This window comes from Haliaeetus leucocephalus, unplaced genomic scaffold (assembly GCF_000737465.1).
Source record: "Haliaeetus leucocephalus isolate CR32 unplaced genomic scaffold, Haliaeetus_leucocephalus-4.0 Scaffold339, whole genome shotgun sequence".
Classification (NCBI taxonomy): domain Eukaryota; kingdom Metazoa; phylum Chordata; class Aves; order Accipitriformes; family Accipitridae; genus Haliaeetus; species Haliaeetus leucocephalus.
In genome coordinates, this window is record NW_010972775.1 from 1,260,498 (window position 1) to 1,282,826 (window position 22,329).

A 22,329-nucleotide genomic window follows, 5' to 3' on the forward strand; every position below is an offset into this window, starting at 1 on the left:
CTTGTTTCCTAATTGCTGGTCTTGTAAACTGCTTGATTTATGGCTCTGTTCATCAGTTCTGGCCCTCGGGTATAACATGCTTTTCCTTCCAGGCTGGGAAGTGAATAATGAATTAACAGCCCGCCTTAGGTTCAATAAGAAGCTGAGCATTCAGGGATCTTTATTGTGATGCACGTGCCAAATCTAACTGCTTAAATTTTTACTTCTCAATCATGGAGGGTATTCAACAACTTCTTCCCCAGGGCAGCAGCTGCGTTGTGGATGTGTGGTGCCTTTGAAGTGTCCCACAAGAGAAGCCACCAAGGAATCGTTTCACTGTTGGTTTGCACAGAGAACTCAATCTGTTTCCTCGCAGCTTGCTCTGAAGCTGACATTGTGTGCCATACATGTTTGTCTCGGACAAACTTCCTTTCAGTATAGCCGAGGGATGAAGATCAAGTCAGAGAACAAACGGCCCTGCTGAGCCGAAGCCATGACCCCTGGTGTGCAAGCAGCCATTGAGCCAACCCTGGCTCATGGTCACATCCATGTTCAGCCTTGAGAAGAGGTTTGTCCCAGACCCTGGAGTAGGGTCCCTAGAGTCAGTGCAACTTTAATCTTTCACTGAGCGAACCGAGTACCTCTGCTTCCACAGTCCTCGATGGCAGTCCAGTGCCTTCTATGCAGCTCTGATCCACATGGCTACATGGTCGCACCACGGTGCACCAGGTTTATGGAGCACCCAGGCCTTGGTATGATAAGGTTTGTCAGTCCCTGCCACCCTGGAGGGTTGTGAGGATGGGAGCTCCTTTGGGTTCAGAGCATGTGGCTGTTCTCCTTAACCAGTTCACAGACCTATGGCCAGGAAGTAATGTCATGTTCATACAGTAGCTCTGCAGCACCACAGACACACTGCAGCGGAGACTTTGTGAGAAAGAAAGTACCTGCAAAACAAAACCTTTGTGAAAGAAGAAAATTCTTGTAAAGAACAGAGAAACTACTGTAGAAGCGTGGGAGCTGTTCTGCAAGCATAATGCTCTGCAAGTACTAGCTCAGGGCTTGCAGGTCTCAAGCAGATAAAGTTTAAGCTGACAAGTCCCCTCAGGACTTAGCAGCTCTCTGCCATCCTGCCCTTGAACAGCCTCTTAGGATGCTGTTGCTATCTCTGAGCTGCTTCACGGCTGCAGCAGGTGAATCTGATCTGCCTGAAAGGGGGAGTTCAAGAAGATGGCTTTGTGCCCTCTGCATGCTGCTGTAGGAACAGGGCCTTCAACTCGGCATCACGTGACGCCGTGAGTGAAGGAGAGAGCTTGGAAAGTCAAGTGGAGCATTAATATAAGGCCTGCAGCCCCTCAAGTGCTGTAAAAACTCAGTTAGAGGGAAAGTTTTAATACACCTGTTTAGTCCTGATCCAGTCCTCACTTGTCTGCAGGAGCTCAGCCTGCTGGGAGCTCAGCTGGATGGAGTGTTTTCTCTTCTGAGAATCCTACGGCAGTGAGAATCGCTGATGTCTGGTTTTTCTCTTAGGGCACATACAGTAAAGCAAAGCAGAAATAAACTACAAGGTACAGCATTTCTTTCCTCGTAGCATTAGCAGTACAGCTTGATTAGATCGTCCCGGCATTCCTGTATGCTTTGTCTCTTGCTCTTCCTTCCCTTGATGGGTGTGCAGGTACCGCTGTCTGAGGAGCAGGGAACTGGTGTCTTTGAGCACCGTGTGCTGGAAGCATTTGCCCAGCCCAAGCCTGTCACTGCGGCACAGCTGTCCCAAGCAGTCTGAATGCCTCCAACTCTTGTATCGTATTCTTCAACCTCTCACAAGTCTCAAGAACCTGTCCAGTCCTTGGAATGGGCTGGGCCCCCATGTGTATGTATGTGATATCCAACAGGATCCCTGATGTGACCTTCGTTTTTGTTTAAAATCCATGAGTTTTCACCCAACTGCCTCCTTCCAAATAACCTAGCAAGCCTGCAACAAGACAGCAGATCTTGGAGTGCAAAGCATGAAGACGGGACTGCAGCATTCTTCATGGGACATGAGCAGCCATGTACCATGGCTGTAGTCATTTGGTTCTGCCATGCCATGTAGTCCAGGATCCAAGAGCACGAGGATGGAAGATCAAAAGAGCCTCTTGCTTGCATTTCACATGTCCTATCACCGAGAATATTAACTACTAATTACTAAACTAATCTGAATATATACTCAAAGTCAAAGTGTTATCACTTACTGATAAAAAAACTTGAACTGCTTTTGGTTCTGCGTGTAAGCATGCTCACACCCATGCGGAATCTCTGTCATATTTCCTAAATTGCATGGCAGGCAAGATGGTTCAGATACAATAAACGCAAGAGGTTCAAGGTCCTGGCCGTATCTTGCATCTGGCTGATCAGCCACCTGAGGCTGCGAGCCAGGAGCCAAGATCAAAGGAGCAATAGTTTGGGATCCATGTTCAAGGTGGGCAGAGGAGATGCCTGCACCCTTCCCTTACTCTCATGCAAAGGTTGGACTAGTTTCTAAGCTTGGGACCAAATCACCTCCTTTCTGGATGCTGCTGTGGGTGGCAGCACAACACAGGCAGCTTCTCTTTGGACATGTTCCTACTGCTCACACTGCACAAGGGACTTCAAATGGGATCAGAGCGAGATATTTCTCTTTAAACTCTATATTCACATGGCAAGATCCTCTCTGTCACCTCTGACCTGTTCCTGCCTGGCTGCCAGTATGGATCTAAGCACTACAGCATTCAATCACCTTCCAGACAATTGAACAGGAGCTGTTCCAAATACCATCACTTTCCCTCTCCCCTGCCCATGAGTAGGAATTATCTTGAGCAGGTTGTAACGTTGTTTGTAATAATGACTGTATCAGTGAACGCCGTTCCCGTTGCCTGGATGCAGGTAAAAAAAAAGGCTGCTAGTGGGAAGGGGATATTTTAAAGCTGAAGATGTGATCAGATGAGCATCTGTTCCATCTTTAGAATTTCTCTTTTTTTTTTTCAAGTTACTATATTTCAGCTAAAGGTTACTGCCCCTCTGCTGTCAGGTCTCTTCCTGCAGCTCGGGTAAGTAACTCTTTTCGTGCTTCTGTTCTGTACAGAAAGTAAAACAGGTTTGTGTGAAAGCCCCGCTGACACGCTCTTCTTGTTCTGAGTATGGTAATGTCAGGGATCTGACCTTTTGTAGGAGTCGGCTTTACTGTGCGTGTCCTGTGGTCACAACAGTCCGCCCTGTGACACTCCCAGCCTCAGTGGGCACTTCTGTCCATCCAGTCAACTGTAGCTGGCATGAAAGGATGGAGTTGGGGGTTTTTTTGGGGGGTGAGCCCCTGGGTTCATGTGTAAACGTAAACCTTAGGAAGGATTTTGATTTTCAGGCCAGAGATCACAATTGGGACTGTCCACTGAACAGAAGAGGCTTCTGGACTTCGTACCAGTTGGGCAAAGAGGCACTTTTCCTAGCTAAGTGCTGTAACAAATGGCTGGTGTCAGAGCTGTGGGGCTGATCTGACCAGGCCTGTCCCCTCCTAGGGCAGAGAGCAGGCTGCACACATCATTTTGGTGGCTATCAGGCACCAGAGAACTGGGCCAAATGTTCTTCCCTGCTTCTGAGGTTCACGATAAGTTTCATGAATCAGAGAGTGAATTCAGCCTTGAGGGCTCCTGGGGTGAGGGAATAAGGATTGGCACAGCCTTCCTCATCAAGCTGCAGTCTCCAGCAACTTTATGGGTCAGGATGCCTTTGCCCTGTGGCTTTGTTTTATCATCTGGCAGTACAAGACTGCCCTAAAGAGCACAAAGTGAGTCCGTCTAAAAATGGCCTTGGCTAAGGTGTGTTTGACATAGGTCTGGATTGGGAATGCTCGTGAGGAGCAAGCTGGGGTGTGGCTGTCTTCTAAAACCTGTGGGGACTGTGGCTCTGAAATGTGAAACACCAGTAGTACGCCTGCTAATTACTCATTTACCCCAATATATCCATCCCTCCCACAGAGGGACAAGGAGGCAGAAGCAAAGTGCTTATACACATTTAGAGTATGGAAAAAAGACAGCTCATCTTGACTGAACTGGATTAGGGAGCGATTACAACTGTACCCCAGCTGGCAGATCTGTGCCAGGGTGGTCTCACAGAGTGGGATGGTGACAAGGCATGAGAAGCAGTCTCAGCTAGAGCTGGCACAGCTGCAGCTGAGGTGTGATTTTTCTGCTTGTTTGCCCTGCAATGCACTCTTCCCTTGGCAGCGGCATGGAGCCTACATCCCTTCTCCCTGCCCACAGGATTGCTTGCAAGCTAGAGGGAGAATCTGGTGGCAGCCCCCACAAACATTTGGGTGTTTTCCAGATCTCTCCTCCTCTCTGTAGCAGCTCTCAACTTGCTTGAAGTCAAGGACATACATTAACTCGCTGTCTGTCTTTCTCTCCCCCACACAGCGCATTTGCTATGCTCTGGCTCTGCGGTCTGACAGAGATGTGCTCTACTTAAGCAGTAAGTCCAGGTTACCTGCAGGGTGATGGGAGCCTTCTCTGGCCTTTTTGGTGATATAAATTTCATCCATTTTTAGTTCTCTTGAGCCAAGTGGGGGATGCTGCACTGCTGAGCTTGCTCTGAGCATTGTGCCTCCACATCCTTGGGTCATCCCCACTGCTGCGAAGGGAGAGTTGCGCTCTCTCTGCATGTGCTCAGCTCTCCTCTCTTGCCAGCTAGACCACAGAGAGAGTTATCAGCTGAAGCCTGGTAAGCCATAGCTGACCCTTAGTTCAGACAACCCAGACTCCTGCTTTTAGATCCAAGACTCGGTCCCTAAAGCTAACCAACCCAGTAGTGGTTCTGTTGCTTGCACAGAAGCCAAGGCAAAAGTTGTAGCCCTCCCGGCAGACCAAAGCTCCTGGGCTGGCAAGAGCTCTGCTGCCTACAGGGCTAGCTAGGGCCATATCACCTCTTCTTCCTGACAAGCCCGGTCTTCAGGGAGACACAAGGCAGGGAGTGATCTGTAATGATCCCCTCTCTCTGATGACCACCCACCAGGTCCCCAGCTCCTGCTGGAAGAGATCACCCTGAGCAAGGCAGAGCCCGGCATGCTGCAGGTGGGGAGAAGTCAATTTCCCTCCCAACTGGCATTGCTGCTGCGGAGATGTAGTGTTCTGGCAAGGCAGGCACCGGGGAAAGGGAGATGACTTTTTTCTCTTGGTTGCTTTGTTTGTTGTTTAGGTAATGGGTGGAAGAAAGACTTTGCTGGCTACGTTGAGGAAGTTATTGTTTATTTGAGGCCTTGCTTGTTCCTTCCGGGAAGAAGATTGTGTTTGCCTTTGGGGGGAATATTGTGCAACAGCAGTTCATTTTAATTAGTTGCTGTTTCTTTACCTTGGCTTCATTTAACCAGAGAAGAAATTTCTGAAAGGAGAATTTTAAAAAGAGAAGGCGAAAAAAAAAACCCAAACAAAGCCCAGATTTGGGCTGGGATTTGGGACCTGTGCTTCCAGCTTGTCCCTGATGTGTACCCAGCTTTTACCTTACAGAGGATGTGCCTCATTGCTTTCCCTCTTCCTAGCCTTTCCATTCACTTCAGGGAATGAATGAGGGAAGTCTCTGTATCTCTGTGGTGGGTTTAATGGCAATATGCAGATGAGCTGAATGTATAATGGCCCATTTCCCAGGAGAAGAGGCCGGTACCAGCAGCAGTTTGGCCCAGATGTCTCTGAGAGCTGTATCTGTTCCTTTTTTATGAGAGCACCCAATAATTTTCTTCTTTCATTTCTTCTGCTCTTGGGGTTGAGTTGTATCAGACGCTCCCCAAGCTGGGCAGCAGGGCAGGCTGCTGCACAGAGGGATGTGTCATGTAACTGGCTGTTGCTGTGAGGCTATTTAGGCATCTGTTTATCTGACTTTAGTGAGAATTAGGCATTAAATAGGAGTTGAGTCCAAGACATAGGTTCTTTCTTTCCCTCTCCTCCCTTCATATCCATCCTCTTTTATATCCATTTTCCTCTTTCGCAGCCGCATGGGGAGGGAGCAGGGGGAGGATTCCCCTCTCTGTTCTGCTGCCCATGTCTGCAGGTTGCAGCTGCCCACGAGGCTGGGATGGTGTTGGGGGCCCTTTCAGCTCTGGCTCTGCCTCGTCACCACTTCTTCCCCCCAAGCTGGAAGGTGATGGTCATGACAACAGCCGGTGAGCAGGGACAGGCAGCTGGGGTTTGGCAAGTTATAGGTCAGGGCAGGGTTTGCTTTTGTGCAGGCCATAAGGAAAGGAGCCCTCCTGGTACAAAGAGAGTTAAAAATGTCTCCATTGAAGCACTCCCGGCTGCCCAGAGCTCTCCAGACCATATTTTCAGGCTGGCGGCACTTGCTGGCAGCCTGTTGCCCTCGGAGCAGAGCTGGGTGCCTTCTGTCTCCTCTATTCTCTCCGAGGGCACCTCCCCGCTGTTCGGGGCTGAGTGAGCTGGGGGTCACTACCACTTCAAGCCTTTTTTTTCCCTTCCCTTTCCAGTTCCTTAAACAACAAAGGTGTTGAGGGAATTTATACCTCTGCCTGGTAACAAGACAGATCAGTGAGATGCTGTCACGGTTTTGTGAGGGGTCCATAGATTTTTATTACTTTTCAGTCCTTGGGTTCCCAACCTTCCTTTGGCTTGTAAATTGCCCACAAAATGCAGACACAGCTCCTATTCTGTGAGTTCCTTTGATGATTTTATTTATATCTCTAGCTTTGTCTCGTCTTTTATTACAGGGAGACTGCAATTAATTATTATCCCATCAGCTTCTATTTAGCCTGACAGTACAATGCAACACGCAGTGTCCAACCTTCCCCTGCCTCTGTGTGCACAAGCGGGCAGCTATTCTGAAGAAGAACAAAGGCACTGGCAGCTTTAGAAAGGGACGTGCTGCTAAAGGGCAGCTTAAGAGGGTTCAATAGCACCAGCAGAGCACACTTGTGATATGGCTAAAGTGACCAGACATCCCAATTTAGTTGTGATGCTCCTGATTTTATCTTCTCATCCAAAGTGTATTTTAGACTGACACTCTTTGAGCAGGTATAGGCTCATGATTAGAGCAGAGGCATGGCTCTTGTGTCTTTTTCCCACATTTTTGATTGACCAGAGCTTTTCATATCTTACCCCCTCTATGAAATAGAAACTGCACCTGTGAGATATGTAAAACAGTCCCTGCTTGTTCAGCATGGGCAAAGCCTCAGTGGGAAGACAGGAGGTATGCATAGCAAAGAGAGATGAGCAGCAGACCAGAGCAATCATAAATCTAGAGAACGCTGGCCTGGGGAGCAGACTGAAGGAACTGGCAGTGTCTGGGCAAGAGACAACTTAGAGGACACCTGGTGATGCTCTGGCAAAGAGGGATGGATGGATCTGTTACTCAGATCTACAAGGCAGCGAGAGGGCAAGAATGGGCTTAATGTACAACAAGGGATGTTCAGTGTAGATGCTGGGAAAGCACTAAGAATAGCAATGGTGTGAGCAGATTTCCTGGGGCTGGAGAGGGAGAGTCCAGTGCTGGAGCTTCTTAGGAGCAGTTTTGGATACGTGTCTGGTTTGTTCTGTGAGTGTATGTGTCAGAAAGAGGTGCTTCCAGGAACAACCCTGTAGAAATAATAATGACTGAAGACCTCAAGAACAAGCGTGTGTTAGACAGGAAAATGTTTGATGGTAATTTCAGGACTTATTTCCTATCCAGTCTTTAACACTGGGTTCTGTACAGGGAATATCAGTTTTCTTTACTGGCCATTCTGTCACTAGAAAACCAGCAAAGCTGTTTTCACTCTTTCCTTTTTCTTCATATCTTGCAAAGAGGTTTATTTGCCCTATGGGCCCATGGATGGCATGACGCTATTGCCGAGCACTGCTGGTGATAAGATAAAGATGTTTTGACAAGATCCAGTGCCAGGTGAGTGGAAGCTGCTGTTAAACCAAATGTTTGTTCACTTCACTCCTGGTTATTTCTCTCGTCGTCTCATTTGTTCATTTACCCCTGATCTTGGCAGCCTTTGGCAGTGTAGCTCTTGGTTTGACCTCCCTAGACTAGCTAATGACAATGGAGCAGAGCCTCTGGACCCACGTCCTTATGAAAATGTCCATGTAGTCCTTCTACACCATCATCCTCCCCTCTTCGCCCTAGCAGAGTCCACTCCATGCTTCAGAGGAAGCTACAAGATTGGGCTATGATGCCATAAATTCAGAGATGTTTCTCGCTCCTGTCCTCCACAAATGACATGTGCTTGCTAGCCCACATGGCTACCAGCCATTAGCTGGTTTTTTAGTCCAAGCGAATGTAGCTGTGGGGCTCTGTGGGAAATGAAGGGCATGTCTGGGCAGGGAGGTCAGGCAGACTGAGCTGGCTCTGCCATTGCTTCTGCTGGAATGGAAGTGTCAGGAACTGCAGGGCTGAGATGCTGAGTTGGCTGGTAGAAAACTGGCTCAAGTTTAGGACTGTCTAGGTTCACCCCACTTAATTAGCCTTTCTGAGAGAGCAGGTTCGCTGGCTAGGGTGCAGTTCTGCTCAGGTGTGCTAACCTGCTCCTGAGAGTGAGCTGGGATGGTCTTGCAACCTTGTCTTGTGTTGTGAGAACTTAGGTCAGCTCTGCATTGCTTCAGGTCTCTCTCTCCCATGCTTAGAAGATGAAACTAAAGGTAAGAGCGGTAACTCCATGTCTGATTCCAGGTCTCTCATTCGAAAACCTTGATTAGGTGGTCAAGTGAGCTCTTCTTCCACCTCCACCCCAGCTGCATCCCAGCTGCATTTCTACTGAATCTGTGATTACTGTGATAAAATTGCAACTGAATTCTGTCAGCTCTGAAGCATGAACTAGGAGGGTTGGTCTTTACCTCAGACATGTAATTACCTGTCTATAAAACGATGAAAATGTACAAGGAAAAAAAGAGGGAAAAAGCAAGGTCTCTGTCAAATGAGAGAAAGGCTATTATTTTCCCCATTGTATTTTTGTTTGTTTTCCTCCATTCACAGCAGTGCATAGCTGTGCTTAATCCAGCTAGGAACCTGCTCCAGAGATCAGTCTGCCTGATAAGGTACCTCGTCGCTACTGACCCTCAAATCTGTATAAGGACATAGGACTTTATGTTTGAAACCCCTGGAAAAACTCTCAAATCTGCAAGATCTTAGAAGCAGGAAAATCTGTTTTCCTGCATAAGAAGAATGTCTTTTTATGGTGACTGAATACTGAATTGCAATCAGAATGGCAGTACTATTTGTTAAATGCAAGTTACTTAAATAATTCATTTTTCTTACTAATTATACAGTACGTGGTTAGCTTCAATGATCACATGTAATTAAAGAACGGTTTTTGCAGCACTGTCATGACTTTGATGATGTTGATCGAGAAGAGATTAAGATTTCCTGGTAGTCTACAGATTATGCACTAATTTTAGGGTTTACATGGAGTGGCATGTGTATCCTGTGCTTGGAGACATACCTTGAACATAGGCAGTATCTCCTTATTTCCTAGAGGTCCTTAGATTTGACTGAGGTCCCAAGTTATCAAAGCCTCTGCTTAATTTTAAATATGTGCTTAAAACCATTTGAAGTCAATGATGCTTAAGTATATGCTTCAGCTTTAGTTATGCACTTGAGAATTTTGCCGAATCCAGACCACTGGCTGGTTAGGGATGAAGCCTCACTGGTACCTGTTCTTCCTCAAGGACACATCTTATCCCCTTGGTTAACTGATCCAACATAGCAGGCTTGAAATGCCTCAGTGACTGTCATGGTTAACTTTACTTCTTTTTAAACACAATAGGCAAATCCCTAAGAGCCTGAAAAGTTTTTTTCCCCAAGAAACTAAATGAGAGTATATGTAGAAGGAAAAAGTATCATCTCTGGCTATATTATTTACCATGTCAACCAGTGGGGAAGCCTTAGAGAGGATTACTGTGTAGTGGAAAAGGCTTGGTTTTCTGTGCATGCTTTAATGACTGGACCTTTGTTCTACCTTTTAACTGTGACCATTTAATAACTACTTGACTCACTTTGCCCTCAGCAGGATGTTGCATGTAGCTTCACTGTGTTGAAGAATACAGTCAAAATTAAAAATGTAATTTAATGATTCAGTTGGTAACAGACAGATTACCCAATAGCCTGCCTGTGGAGTGGACCTTCGTAAGCATCCTTCTATACAAGAATGCTTCCGTAGACAAAAATTAACTTACAGGCATTATGCGGTAAGTTCCCAAGTCATCTCCTCTGCAGTCTTTAAATCCTGTGTGAAAAATCTCTACTGAATGTTTAGCCAACAGCAAAATGAAAGAAAGTTCTCTCCTTTAACAAAAAGAGATGGGGAAGCACATTTAGATATCTTTGCACAGTGGATCCTGGGAAACACATGAGTTGGTCTCTTCTCTGAAGAGTTCAGGATTTAAACACAAGTCGGACTCGAGGTGGGAGGGGAAGCCGGCTCTGGGAGGAAGGTGACATGCCTAAAGGTGGCACAAGAGGACAGTAGCAGAGCTGGAATTATACCCCAGGCCCCCAGTGCAGCAGTGCTTGTGCACTGTGTCGGCGGCAATCCTTGCAGGCTTTGGCTGCTCCCTGAGGTTTAACAACTGCATTCAGATGTGGGCAAACCCTATGTGGAAGGACATTATTATCTACAAGCCATCATGGTGGGTAAAGAAACTGTAAGAAGCAATTTTGTATACCCAGAATAATTGAGGAGGCCTCCTGAGCTTCTCTTCAGCTCGGGAGAAGAGGTACCTGGAGGAGGCAGGTAGGTGACAGCCATGGTCTGGGCCAGAGCAGTCAAGACAAAGAAGAGAAAGCATGTTGTGACTGAATATATCAGTGGACTTCAGTTCTCTGGACTTGAGCTCAGCTTTTGCAAGGAAACCTTTCCTACCAAAAAACCCAGGCTAGCAAATTCCCCCAAAGCCCTGTTTCATTGGAGAAGGATCTCTCTGCAGGATTGTAATGTTCGTCTAGTCTACAGGTCCCCACTAGACAGAGGAGCAAGGGAAATGGAGGTTTCAGTTTGAGAGAAAATTATCAGTTGCCCTGAGGGAAGAATTACAGGTCTTTCTGCCTGGTCTCTGAAAACAGATTCATTGGACCTGACTCTCCTGTCAGGCAGGGGTAGGACAAGAAATAGTGGATTTGGATCGTGGTGGGAAAGATTTAGGTTACATGTCAGGAAATTGTTCCTGTAGTGAGGATAGTTTAGCCATGCATAGCTTTTTTTAGGGTTGTTTTTTTTTTAGTAGTTTTATTAGATGTAGAAGTTGATGATGCTGTCTATGGTTGGAAGCTACCAAGGTAGACCTTACTGCTCCACACTCTCTCTTACCCAGCGTGCTTTGTCAGGGTTCATAGAAAATCAGATCAAATGAAATCCTATTTTGAGTGTCTCGTGCCAGGCTTAATTCCTTGTGCTGTGCCTCTCTGTGAAAGGAGTCAAGCATCCTTAACTGTAGCAGCCCTCTCTGGAGAGATAATTCTTTTGTACCTCTACTTGTACCTGTGCCCTCTGGCTTTCTCTTAGTCTGGCCTATTCCCAAAATGACGGAAAAATGTGTACACTCCATCACAACAGAAATAACAACAGGAGGCAAAGATTCAAGATGAACATTGTTCTTATGAAATCTTCATTTGCAGTTAGTTTGCAGCTGTTTTTTAAGAAAGAATAAATTTACTGTAATAGGAGTGAGTCAGCATGGATATATTGCAGGTAAATCATGTCAGACTAATTTGATCACTTATGCTAATGAACTAACTATCAGTCTAGATAGCATAAATCTATCTGATTGTCCAGAAGGTTTTAAGAAAATTTTCCGTTATGGATTATAGTACAAACTCCCTAAATGCAGGTTAAAATAATCTATTACTGAAAAGGGTAAAATACTGGCAAGAAGGCAGAGTCATGGCTTGGAGCTAAGGGTGAGTGTCAATGAGGAGGTGACTGAAGAGCAGGTCTGCTGCTGGGGCTCTTTAATATTTTTATTAAAGATTTACGCAACACTGCAGCATGTAGGATCATTAAATTTGCAGATGATACAGAGCTAAAGGGATCGGGCAAGACTTACTGGTCTTTTTTTGCAGAGAAATTGCTTTTTGGCAGTATAATCTTGCTAAATTATGTAAGGAGACTCAAAACCACAATATGATCTTGACTGGACCAAGATGCTCAATGGCACTTGCAGCACCTTTAACAGAGAACTGGAGGTATGAACTGGAGTCTTTTCAGTGGAGATGGGGAGGTTCGTATCGTAAGGTGTGGTGGAGGTATGGGGGTGAGACGAATCACAGCAGGAGGACAGAGATATATTTTTTCTTTCATTTTTTAATTTTTTGAGTCCTTAATACACTTTCCGCTTAAACATTTGCACAGCAGTGTTTGATAGGAAGTACTGGGGGTGGTCATGCTTTATTATAGCATATAAAATATATATTCTGTTTGGCCATGTTTTATTATAGTATATAAAATATATATTCTGTGTGTAGCTGATGTAGCAATTATATCTGAGAGAGGTGGTATTTATGTCTCTGAGTAAGGACTCACCTGTTCCTGACTACCTGCAGTGGAAGAAGGGGGAACTGGATACGAACAAAACATTCTTGTTCTCATGTATCCACAGTTAACTGGGAGCAGATACTACACTTCTAGCTCCTGTCCTATTATAGCACACAGCAACATTGAAGTGTAGCCGTATCCTAGCCATGTTTAGCTGTGTAAATATTACTCTTACCATACCTATCACCTGAGCTACCAAACTTCACGTTCAGCTGGGTTTCTGGTTTTAGGTGCTCTTCATTACACAATGTCTGGGCAACATCTTGCCAGTCCAGGCAAGAAAGGGACTTCCTCGGCTTCAGCCTGCTCCCATTGAGTGTGAGACAGCTGAGCTGTCCAGCAGGCAACACTTGGTGCTTCCCAGCAGCTTTTCTACCAGTTTTTAAGAGTGATGTGATGACTGTGCTACTCCAGTGACAGTGTTACATACGCTCTTCTTTCTGCCGCTCTGGGAAAAAAAATGTTCAATCTTTGGAAGATGTACTATAACTAGCGGCTGATTTGTCGTATGAGATTCTGAGTAGGGGAAGAGTGGAAATTAGAGAAGAGTGGTTTTTCCTCTATCTTGGTCTCTGATTTAGATCAGCTTCTGAGGCAGTATTCATTTCTGGGAGAAGAGTGATGCTTTGGGGTTGAGATTTTTGCAATGGGAGCAACCTTTTGGGGCAGTGAATGCCTGTATTTCAAAGTTAGTGTAGATGTTTAAAGGTGGCCATTTACACTGACAGTATACCCAGATGTCATATTCCTGAATTCTCTGCTGCTGAGAAGCTGAACTGCAAATCTTCAGACATCTTTTATCATTAACAGAAGGGCAAAAAAATTAAAATGTAAACCACAAAATAAATCTGGCAAATAAAGATAGAACCGAAGAAAAAATAGGAAACCCCCATGTAGTAGGTATAACTCATTCTTACTGCCAGTTCAAAATCAGTCATAGCAGGAGAATTTAATGATACCATTGTTTAGTGAAATTAGACTTGACACTAGCCAGTTACCTTTTATTTTGGTTGGTTGAGATTTGCAATAGTTTGACACTCATTAGAAATCACAGTATCCTGTTTTAAGGGCAGGCAAATTAAGATTCCCTTTCTCTGTACAAGATTACTCATCACACCACAGCTACATGCTAATTGGAAAATAACTATTGAATGAGCAGGTCTTATACAAGCTGTCATCTGAGCATGTCAGGTAATGTACCAGAGGTGATCTCGCAGAGAATTTGGTCATGCACACAACAGCTAAGAAAAAACTGTTGAAAGAAATTAACGGTACAGTAACTTATCAGATGCAAAAATAATTATTAATCCTTAATGATCCTGGTAATTTCTTTATGGGAATTCACCTGACCTTCTGTTTACTTCAGTGCCTCCAGCATGAGAACACATGGTTCCCTATGAGAACCTCAGCCCCTGCTTTTTTTAATTCAGAACCTGCCAGTGAGTTAGAGCCAAGCCAGGCTTCCAGGGAAAAGACCTCTGAAGGCTGCACTCAAAAGGCAACAGGGTAAGCTGCTAGCTCCAAGCCGCACCACCTTCCATCTCCTGCTAGAGGGAATCTTGTTTAGCTAAATGAGAACAGAGTATAATGGGGGAAAATTTTAGTTAATTCTTGCAAAAAAGTTGTGTACTGCAAAGGGCTGTCCAGGAAGCATCATGAGGTCTGGCAGGGAGATAAGTGGATGCAGAGAGAGGCTTCCTAGCGGTTACACCTGCATGAGGAAGCAGCAACGTGTGGTAGAAGCAGATCTGGGGAGTGAAACGTTTGGTGCTGCTCCACTATATGCTTTCTGGGGAATTTACTTGGGATAGGTCTGAGCTGGCTCCATGGCTTTGAACGTTCAGTAGCAGCTGGGATGTGTTGTGTGGGTCTTTGGACATCATCTTGTCATTTAGTTTTGTCTGAAAGGAATACAATTCTGCAGCGTGGACCTAAATGTAGTAAGTGGGGAAGGTTAGCAGAGTCACCTCAAAAGGGCTGTCCTGCTCCAAAATAAAGCAAACACCAATACAGCTGTAGGAGAGTCTGCAGGAAGCTGGTCAAACCAGCCCCTCATTCCTGGAAATAGCTAATGGAAGTTAATCTGAACATGCACAGCCTATTTTATTGGTTTTGTAACATGTTCACTCTGAAATGCTTTTGTTCCAGGGCAGCGATACTTTGCAATCAGGAGGTTGCTTGTGATTAGCATTGCTGTTGCCCTTGAGGGAAGGGATGGCACTGTCTGGACAGGCTTTGGATCCATCAAGGAAACTTGTATCTGGTACTCCACCTGAGATCCAGTCTACAAGTGGAAAAGTTGCCTGGTTCCCACTGATGACTTTGGATTTAGGAGCCAAGAGATGAAGTGCTGTGTGGGGCACAGCATCAAATGAGAGTGGTGAGAAGTGTGGTTCACCCTCTAGCTGTGATAAGAGTTTCCAGCCACAGTTTGGCAGGAAGATGTACAGGTAAGATTAGCTTTATCAGTTTATTCTCTGCAGTGCATTCATTTTTTATCTAGAAAATACACTCCTTGTATGACACTGCCCAAGTCTATGTGTTCCTTGCATATTCAAACAGAAGATGAATTTTCACTTCTGACAGTTCAGCTTGCAAAAGCAATGGAGAGATGGAAAAAAGACCCTTCTGCATCAGTGTGATGATTGATCACTTTCTATTTTTGCTCAGATGCCAGGTCTGGATTTGAAATAGAAAAGTAGTATGCTATTTTATGGAGTTACTGTAGGAGGGGGCCCTGAAGGAAGAATGTAGAGTGCTGTAAGACGGGGCTGGAGAGATCAGACAGGAACCAGGAGAACAAAAGCCGCCACTGTTAAGAGATCTGGGAGTTGGTGTTGGATGAAGCAAGGCCTCCCGCTGTTTCCTTCTTACTGTTGCTGTGGCCAGGCTGGCATCACTGTGCAAGGGGAAATGCAGGCAAAGAGCTAATCTATTGAAACAGAAGGACAGACTTAGCTTGAGAAGATGAGCATGCTGAGCTGGTTTCTGCTCTGTTACACCCTGAAACCTCACTGATATCTGTACAGTTCCCCAGCTGTAACTAGGAGCAGACAGGGGTTCTTTATGCATTTTCTCCAGAGCCAGACTGGTGAGGATTTGGTGAGGACTGGAGAAACTGATACTGAGATTTTCAGCTCGGCAGGAGGGAATCTGTGTCTGCTTAATTTGGGAAGAGACAGTCATATAACTTACAGTATGTAAAGCTTAAGCAGTGGAAGTATCCCCCCGAGCATAGCGTAGAGTTCGAGGCAGCTAGGAAGAGTCTTTCAGGCTGCCTGAGCCTTTTCACAGTGTTTCCTCCATTCCTTCAAATACAAAGAAATGCCTGCTCCGAACAGTTTGTGCAAGAACTAGACTCCAGTCTAGTAATCTAGGGATTACGACGGCCATGTTTAGTCTAACTGCCTATATAATTTCTCCCAGAATATGAGTTAAAGAGTGCCTTCTGAAAAACAGCTAATCTTGTAATTTCACCTTCACTGCTGTTTCTGTTATGTTTTATTTCAAGGTTAAATTTCTAATTGCCAACTTCTGCACTTGTCTTGGAAGAGGCATCGTGGTACCCGAAAGCCCCCTCTCACAATTGCCTTCCCCCATATTAGTGCCTGTAGCAGTAATCAGATCCTGTTTCAGTCATGTCTTTGATAAGCTGACAGGTTTGGGCTCCTTCAGAAGCACGCTGGACAGCTTCTGTTTCCCAGCTCCAGGGTCATTTTCTGGCTTTGCCTGAATCGCTTCTGTATTTTCTCTTCCTTCATGAAGGAGGGAACATAGCCTGAACATGGCTTTCCAGCAGATTGTCACTGGAGCTGCGTATGAGAAGGAATGCTTCCTGCTGGGGTCTGCAATTGCCCTTTCTAAACACCGAGGGATCAGAGGAGTCCCTTTATGGCAGCTTTAGGGCTACGGCAGATCGCTGTGATGTCCTCTAAATCCTTTTCAAAGCAACTCCTTTCCAAGGCAGCATCCTGTAAGTGTAACCTGCATTTCTGGTTTCAGATGTCTTACCTTGCATTTGACTTATTAAAGCATGTTTCATTGGAGTGTGGCCAACTCTCAGTTATTTCAGATTGCTGTATATTGATAGTCCAGTCCTGCTTGTTGTTTCCCTACCGCCAATCTTGTTGGCATCTGCAAACTTCGCCACAACAAGGATTTATATAGCATCATTTAGATCATTGATAAAAATATTGAATAAAACGGTAATGGGAGTTTCACTCTTCTTTTATCCCAGATACTTCTACCCAGTGTAATATTGCTGTACATTTATTGAATTGTGGCTATTGGAACATCCAGTAAATATGCCTTTGAAGAATAGCCAGTTTCCAGGAATGCTTTCCACCTTAAATGTATATTCCCAGTCCATTATGCTACCAACTGAGGTTAAGGCTTGGGAAAATAGAAATGTTAAATGCATAGGTGTGTGCGTCACTGCCCGGTGCCAGATTGTTTGCACAAGTGTAACCAGATCATGCCCTGTGGTATCTAGGCAACTTGCCGGTTTTTAGATCAGGAGTTAACTCTTTGGCCTTCAGAGGTCCAGCAGAAGGTTTTCCCATGCAGATTGCAGCAGTTTCTGGGCTGAAGGCATTATTGTTTCTGAAGAACTTTTGTTCCTGGCTTTAGGAGATGTCTAGGAGCTAGCTTCTGGGTTGAAGCTCACCACAATAATGCAACTTTGCTTCATGCCATCATGTGGAGAGGAAGTGACAGCCATGCTGGACATACATTCTCCTTGCGGTGGTGCCCACGTTGTAAAACAGTGTTAATACACATTTTGAATGTTTCTTTTCAGCTACCAACCTGGATCTCAGTGGGGAAGAGGACTGCTCTGATTGCCATGGACTGAGCTGGATCTGCAAGCTTATCCAGAGCCAGTCCAGGTGCCCATAGGTAGGTGCCAGCGTTCCCAGCACAGCAGTGCAGGACCTGTTCTGCAGTGCTCAGTCTGTCTCTGAAACTAAGGGAGTTTCAGACTCTGTAACAGCTGTGAACGGGGAGGGCACCAATGTGGCAGAAAGATACCTTTGCCCTCCCTCAAGTTTTGTGGGTTGTTCAGGACCTCTAACGAATGCAGCCCAGGAGCTCATTTAGATCCCAGGTTGTGAGGGGTGCAGACCCAGGTAATTGTTTATAAATATCCCTTCGCCTCTAAATCTAAAGCCAGAGCAGTTATCACCTGGGATAGGTGGAGGTGTTGGCGTGGTAGGATCTGCACCTTTTGCAGACCTTCCTAAGAGGAGAGGTGTCACTGCTGCAGGTGGGGACAAAGGCAGCTCTTCTGACAGCGATTGTGTAGCAAATATCTTTACAGAACTGCATCTCAGAATCTCAGAACTGCTCAGAGTGCCCCAGCCAAATATCCCCAGGCTGGTACAGCAGAGCATGAAGGAAATCGTTGGATATTCAGAACTTGGTCTTTAGCTATACAGGACCTGAAAGCACGGGCATGTTTGTACCTCTGGGGAGAGAGGTACGAGGAAGCAGGGCAGCCTTTGACACAGAAACAGGAGCATTCCCTTGCAGAGCTGGAGGCAGAATCGTCGTTATTAAAAAAAGGTGGCTTGGCCTTCAGGGAGACGTTTGAGCTGCTCTGGTTTGCAGACCCCTGGGTCTTGAGTCCTGAACTCACGGTGGGGTTGGCTCAGCACAACAGACTCTGAAGGACAGTTGTGGCTGGGAAGCTCTGGTGCTGCCAGCAGGAAAAGGTCATGTAAAATAAATAAAAGAGAGTTCCTTTGACAGAAATTGAGGAATACTTCTGACTGTACACAAATATTGTCCAACTGCTTAATTTCAGGCCTATTGCTCATGGCATAGAGGCAGGAGAAAATAAGAAGGGAAGGCGACTGAAGGTAGCTCCTTCTACATTCAGCTCAGTGCAACCTGGGAAAGCTTTGGGCAGCCTATACCCCATCTCTGTCTGCTTTTCATTATTATTTTTATAGCCAGAAATAAGAACTTTATTGGCTTTATTCATCTCCTGTCAGATGCCCAGTCAACATCTGGCAATACAGCAATTCCCAGAAAGTGCTGACCTAGTGAGATCCACTGGAGCAGGAGGTGCTGAGGAAGGTCTCCATCCCCCCTGCCATCCCTGACTGCCCTTTTAATTATCTTCCCAGCCAAAGTAGGATGTGTACCCCCACCTCACCCTTGCTGCCTGCCTGGATTTCAGAGCACAAGGCTCCTGGGAGCTCCTGTGGCTGGAAGGCACCTGAGAAAACATCTAGGGCATGGAGGATAGTGGCAGGAGGAGCAAAGTGGGAGACAGGGCATCCTAAAACTGCTCCTGGATCCATAGAACTGATAGTGAGGGACTGCATCCTTTTCCAGGGCTGGGGTAGGCCACTGCATGGGGAGGAGATTTGACAAATGGATCAGAAAGGAGTTGTGGACCACGTGCAGTGCCTGGCCAGTGTAAGAGGGACACACATGGCAGGACAGAGGAGGTCAGCTCGCCCTGCTCCCATATGCCCTTGTTTGGATTTGCACAGGACTCAGAACTTACGCATAAAAATGCAGGGATCCTTCCTGAAGGGTTTTTGATAGAGTTTCCTGCAGGTTAGAGGATTTTAAGATCTAGCAGAAAATTGAATAGAGAGGAACACATTTTTATTTACTTCCGTGCATATTGGTCTCATAATAAAATTCAGGTGTAACAAGCCAGAGGCCAGTTCTGTTCTATTCGGAGATTAGCAGTTGCTCCAGCAGGCCCAGCAGGTTCCCTGTCAGATCCCTGGGCTCCCACAGTGGATCTCTTGAGCCCCCTTTTCCCACACGGACCCACCCTGACTTCTCCCTCAGGTGTGGGTGGCTTGGTTTGTGCTGAATTGTGGTACCTGGCTTTCCACATCTTGGTTTTTCATTGCTCCGTATCTCCTAGATTAAAGCTCCAGCCAGTCAGTCAGGGCAGTTCCTCCCTCTTCTCTGCTAGAGTCTTCTCCCCACATTTTGGTCTTTTTTTGCTAACCACCTCCATGGGAAGTTCCCTCCTGTTCCTGTGGCACTCTTGTCGCTCCAGTTGCTCTCCTCTCCCAGAGAGGCTGCTGCCCAGTTCTGTTATGTGCTCTTCTGCCCACATATCCTCCTCAGGCTCTGCGGCCCCTCTACGAGCTCTTCCCATACCTCTACCCTGAGACAGCATCTAACCAAGGCCACTTTGTGGTTTCAACTGTTTTTGTCACCTAGTGCCTGAGGGGCCTTTGCACTTTGGTGCCCATGAAGAGAGCAGAGTGGGTTCCCCCTTCCTCCTGCCCAGAAGTGGAGCTTCTTGGGGAGAAGGTAGCCAGGGCAGATGGGGTACAGCTTTTCCCTCCTTGTGCCAGAGCTCAGCTGGGCCAGCTGCCCTCTTGGTCTTGGCTGTTCTCCCTGGAGTAGCAAACCCTGCTGGGACACAAGGACACAAACCCTTGTAGCCCTCAGCGATACTGGGTGCCTGCAGCCTGGTCCCATCCTGGCCATTTTTGGAGCATGCAGTCTTCTCAAATGCTCTGTCAAGTCCCCAGAGCTGGGTATCTCTGGTTGTCCTCAGCTCCAAATTCGCAGTGAGAGATACGGATCATTTAGAGAAAGGGTCCTGGCTGAACTGCCTAATCAGATGCCCACTCATGTGAGCAAATGCCACCAGTGGGAGCTGAGGCATCATAATCCAGCCCATAATGCTCCTTTAAAGACATTTCAGCAGCTCAATTAAGTTTCCACTTGTGTGTTTTCTTTTTCCCCCCTTTGCTTTCATGGTCATTTAAAACAAATAAAGTGAGCAGAACATGGCAGCGTGATAACCACCATTTAATTCCCTTCCCACGGGTCTCCAGATTATATGGTGATTCAGCGGCAGCAGGGGGAACATTTACGGAAAGGGAGGCGGGAGCTTCCCACAGGGACGACAGCTCACAAACCAGGGCCCCCAAGCATCTCGGAGGAAATACATGCCTTGGGTTTTCCTTTTAAATACAATGGATATGGTGAATGCAGCGCCAGAGTCCAGGCCTTGGAACAGAAGCGGCCACCCGCTCCCCCACTTTTGTGGCGTCCCCATTCTCATTGCATGTCTCACTGCCCTCGTTGTTCTCACATTGTGAAGTGTGGACGAAGACCAATGTTCAGGATACATTTCACGCTTCTGTGCAAACACAATATGAGATGAAGAATTCATACCCTTAGACAAGGAGACGAGAGTGTATTTTCTCATAATAAGGAAAAGCAGCCAGATTGGAGCCTGCCAATTTCTCTTCAATGCTCCCGACTTCCCTAGGAAGTTCAAACAAGCCTATGCTTTTAAACAGGCAGAGAGAAGTATATTATATTTAAAAAAAAACCCACACCAACAAAACCCCCACAAATCCTTTTGGATCTTTTTTGCATTATTCTCCCAACCTCTCTCTTGGTAGGTGACTTTACCAGCTCTCCCCCATTTGATCTGCTGGGACTGCAGTGGTGGCAAAGGAGAATACCATGTGTTTTATGTATTTGCGAACAATTAATAGTGGTACCGCGTTTCACTGGAACAGCATGTAAAACGCACCCCAGGAGGGGAAAAAATAACAACTAACCAGACTGTTAAGCAGTCCGGAGCTTTTGCTGTCCTGTAGGAAAACACAATGTGGGGATTTGCTTATTCATCAGCAGCAGTAAATAACGGGCGCTCACCTTGAGCTCTCCTTCAGCCACTTCTTCTCCACAGCCTCTGTGCTAGCAAAAAAGGGAATATTTACTGTAGTTTGGATGACAAATTGTGTTTTTATAGCTGTTCAAATTTTAGCTTTTGTTTTCTCCCTAAATAGCGCTGTTTTCGTAGCTTTAGCTTTGTCTTCCCCAGCATCAAAAGCCTCTGCCTGGAGTGCATTCTGCCAGTCTGACACTGAAAATTAGTCCTGAACCATTTGCCTGAACCTGTCAACCCCACATCATAGCCACGCATTGTGCATGCAGGTGGTTTGGTCTGGGAAGGACGCATAATGGACGTTAGTCATTTAATACATTTATAATCTAATCTCTCAGAACAGCACTGTCAGCAGTTTTTCTTGCCCCTTGTGCAGTACATTGAGACACGTTTCCATCCCTGTGCCCATGCCAGGAGGAGGTACTGGCTCACCCAGCACCGGGGTGGATGGCTCCCAATTCCCTTCAGCAAAGGCTACAGCGGCGTCGACTCCCCCGTGCCGCCTCCTGCCTGCGCCTCTGCCTGCCCTGGCAAGGCAGGACCCATGTCTTGAAAAGTGACTGTCTGTCCTCTGAGCCCCTGGAGCCCACGGCCTCTTCACCTGGGCTCAGACCCAAGAGTGTCTGCCTGACAGCTCCAGCTGCACCAGGAGTCTCCAGCATGTGCCTCACCATCGAAGGTTCACAGCATCCCTTCTTTTCATCCAGACATCGAGACTTTCCATCGATCTCGCACAAGCTGAGTCTAAGCCTGGAGGCACAGAGGTTACAGAGCTTTTTTCCCCCAACCATCTGTGCTTGAGAGTCATCCTGTCTTGTATCTTGTATAATTTTTCCAGTAGGGAAGAGACAGGCTGGGCAGCGTGAACTGGAGACTGCCGTATGCCTTGGAAGTCCCGACAAGCCATGAGTGGCCAAGACCTGCCGAAGCATGTTGACCGGGAGAGCTGCAGACACTGGATTCCTAAAACCTGTGCTTTACCTAACACCTTCATAAAGTTTCCTGAATTAAAATGATTCAGGAAACGCATTTTCAGACTGTCAGTGAGATGCATTCATCACTCCCCTGAATATGCACCAGATTGTTAATGCTTCGGGCCAAATACCATGTCTTTTTTAATGCCTACAAAATGTAGTGCAAGTTGCTGGCTCTATATTTATAATAA